This window comes from Anneissia japonica, unplaced genomic scaffold (genome assembly GCF_011630105.1).
Source record: "Anneissia japonica isolate Jap-2015-1 unplaced genomic scaffold, ASM1163010v1 scaffold1511_len2985839_cov193, whole genome shotgun sequence".
In the NCBI taxonomy this organism is placed as follows: Eukaryota; Metazoa; Echinodermata; class Crinoidea; order Comatulida; family Comatulidae; genus Anneissia; species Anneissia japonica.
The window spans coordinates 2,181,689-2,185,484 of record NW_022685291.1 but is presented as its reverse complement, the minus strand read 5'-3'; the positions used below and the strand labels follow the sequence as shown (position 1 = coordinate 2,185,484).

The following is a 3,796-nucleotide window of genomic DNA, read 5'->3' as shown; positions in this document are numbered from 1 at the left end:
GCAAGGTTATGCACCAAGCAAGACCATTAACTATAGGGTTCACTAACTCGGTCCCAATTTGAAACAACTGAACGGAGGGAGGAAAGCACCGCGACCCCTAAGCCATAAATGCGGAGAACCTAGCACTATCAAGTACCTGTCAGTCGAATTTTGAGACTACCTAACTCCGAACTTGCCGGAAGCGTCACGCCTGTGTAGGACGCCCACTAACGGTTGTATGTTCTTTTTATTACCCAGTGCAGCGCTGCGCAGCGCGGTAGAAGTACGCCCGCTATAATTGTTTTTCTTTAGTTATTTCAGAGATTTGTGTGATTAAAAATATATAGTCATATTAAGCAATGTATAATGTATCAAAATGCATTGTGATAACTGTTAATTATTAGCAAACATATCAATTAGATAATAAATTTTGCAGACACTGAAATGGCGTATCGTTATTCTAGCCTCGTGACCTCACTTCTCGAGGTAAACATCGAAAAAAAAACTGGTTATAAAAGTTGCTTTCTTTAGGTTAAATCCTATTTTTTGTTTCACGCAAACAATATAAAGGGACCTACAGTTTGAATTTTATTTTATTTTATTCCAATTCCACACCAACAGTGAGTATGAACCTGCCACTTACAGGATGGATATCAATTTCATTGAGGTAGGAGCTTATACCATGGTGAAAGTGATTATTTTTGACCTGGACTATAAAGGTCGGGGGCTCTGCTACATGAGAGCGCATAGGTGTAACATGCATACTTCACTGTAGTACAAGAATAAAAACAAAAAAAATTAATTTAATTGTAACAACTTACTTTATTATTTTGAATCTGCTAGTCAAAGTTTTTAATACTTTTTAAGGTTTTTCAAAATTTTATATCTGGCATTTATATCAAAATACAAGTAGTACCATCTTAATACAAACCACTCATTAAAATGATAACCTTTACTATCATTAATTATAATAAAATGTATTTAATCTGAATTTAGAGTTATGACGATGAATATAGTTTCCATCCAAAATGCTTTGTAGTATTGAAGTCTTTAAAAACTCTTAAAAGCATACTTATTTCCTAAATAATCCTTTTTTTAACAATAAACATTTTTTTAAGTGCTTTGGCTAAAGGCACTATATAACTTTCTATATTATTATTATTATTATTAGATTTAACTCTCAAAAATTACCACAAAATTGACTGTTTTTTTCATGTTTTTAAGAACTTTGTTTTAAAAATACCAGTAGGTACAGTACTTTACTGATGGTACTGGTAGAACCCCTCCTTGGGGACACCCCTATTAAGGGGACACTTTTAATAGCCAGAAAATGAAGGAAAGTACTTTATGTCTATAAACACTACGGCCAACCAATATTCAGGGGACACCTCTATTAAGGGGACACATAACAAAATGCGCTTCTTTTTCCCTGGTCACTGGGTCCTCACGTTTTAAGTGTTGCTGCTTTTCAGGAGTAGGCAACCCCACCAGGTACCCCTATACTCTTGGGTGGAGAAAACCCATGCAGTGATGATTTGATGCAATTGGGAGGGCATAACATGTACAGTACCTTACAGGTGTGCATGGTCTACCTACGGGCCCAACAAGACAGGTAATTACAGGAGAAGCAATGCAGATGAAGTGCCTTGCTCAAGGACACAAGCGAAATGTACAGTACAGCGAGGGACTGAAACCCTGACCTCACGGTTGCTGAACCAGCTGCTTCTACAACATAAACTATTGTTGTTTTAATTAAATTTGTGCTGATTTCACGTTATAATTGTATTTGCATTGTAAATTCTTGCTATAAATTAGTTATAATTATATATAAATAAAATTATACAGAATTTATGTCATCGTATAAAAACATGCCAAAAACCCCTATTAGGGAACAATTTCTCATATTTGGTTAGTGGTACCCCTATTCTGGAGACACCCCTATTAAGGGGACACTTTTTTTGGTTAAGTGTCTCCTTAATAGGGTTTTACTGTACCAGCATGTTTAGGTGAATCCTCATTATAACAATATTTTATTATATGCCCACAATGAATATTCTGAAATTCATGAATTATTTTTCTGTTGCCGTTTACATAATTGTGTAAATCCGAGCTTTCAACTGTTTAAAAACAATTTATTGAAATAAACATAAAACAGAAAATTATTGTAAGATGACCTAAAAATAACATTATCCAAATGAATACCAGTGGCATATCCAGGGGATGTTCAGGGTGCTTGAGTAACCCCCACCCACTTTCAGAGGTTAAAAAAAATGAAAAGTGGCTCTTTTTAAATGTTCAAAAATAACTGACATAAATTTTAAGTAATAAAGTCCCCAATTCTTAATATTTTCTCTCACCTCAGCCTCATGCATAGTGGGACTCAGGTGAATATAGTAATTTTCCTAGATTTTTTATATTAAAATGCTACTTTCTGACATCTAAAATTCTTACAATTGTTTTACCTCAGTCTCAACATGGTATGCTGATGTGGATGGTAGTTTTCATAACTTTTATCCAAATGCCATTTTCTGGCATCTTTTAAATCTCAAATTCTTAAAATTTTCCAACCATGTGGGGTTGGGGGCTCAGGTGGATGGTAGATTTTTTTCGGGCACCCGTTTAATTAATTCGTTTTTTGTTTTACTCATCTTGTCAAAAATAAAAAGAATTAAAAGGTAAATTAAGTTGCAATTCGGGCATCCACAGGCACAAACTACTGAAAATGTTCTCTCATGTCACCGCCAACCAAGGTGTCGCTGACGTGGTTTGGACTTTATTTTATCACACTCCCCTTCCCATCCTTAAATCCTGGATAAGCCACTGGTAAGTTTTATCAAATATATAATTCAATGGTTTAAAATATTTTCTGCAAAAAAGTCGATTATATTTTCGTTTAAAAATATTTAAAGTAGTCTCATTTTCCAGTGGCGGGTTCAAGGCTCTCCCTTCCTCCCCCTACCCACCCTCCAATTAAAAAAAAAAAGAAATTTTATTCAAATTCAATCCGAGAGTGCTATTTCCCGCCACCTATGGGTGCCTAATCAAAAAATTTCTTACTTCAGCCCCAACCATAGTGGGGCTGAGCTTAATGGACCCGCTATCTGAGACAATTTCTCTTTGGGCCCCTCCATTACAAATTCTTGTATCCACCATGGTTTTTTTCAAAAGGACAATCATTAGTAAACAAAAATTGCTGTAACACTAATGTCAAGTTGCCCTTTTTTAAAACATAAAGCATCACATTTTTGGGATTTATAAAGGTAGATGTGCAATTTACTATGACATTTAATACTACATGGGTCGCGACTTGTCTGGGAAATAACAAATTGGGTCCCAGAAAAAAAAGTATGGGAAGCGGGGTTCAAAAATCATCAACAATGAGTGACAGGTAGAGTTTACGAATTGAAAACCATTTCCTTACCTGCAGCAATGTGGGTGGTGGTGTATTCATGGTTGAAGATCACTCAACTTTATCCATATTCTGAAATAAAGAACATAAAAAACAAATAATTGTACAAAAAGAACTTTAAATATGCATACAAAATAGTAATAATTCAAGTACTGTAACTAATGGATTAATGAGTAATGGATCCAGGAGACAGTGAATATACAATAGAAAAAGGTATTTTAAACATGGTGTTAATTTAAGTTAAATAATTATGCAATGTTATACCACAACAACGACAGAAGAAAAACACCATAACGGCAGTACTGGAGGACGTGTTGTCACATGGTCATTCAAATGTGATTGCATGCTTGAATGATCACACAACAAGTGTATCTGTGTAAATACTTAAGTTTCCATGAAGACATCGTG

The 3,796-nt window shown here is 34.9% G+C and overlaps 1 long non-coding RNA gene across 2 annotated transcripts in view; it reads right to left on the bottom strand.

Moving 5' to 3' along the window:
- LOC117110633 overlaps nt 1-3,796 on the bottom strand; it is a 21,611-nt gene that overhangs the window by 9,906 nt on the left and 7,909 nt on the right. For both annotated transcript variants that reach the window (XR_004445740.1, XR_004445739.1), the window contains exon 3: nt 3,401-3,460. This is a non-coding gene — a long non-coding RNA (uncharacterized LOC117110633). The remainder of the gene's footprint in view (nt 1-3,400; nt 3,461-3,796) is intronic.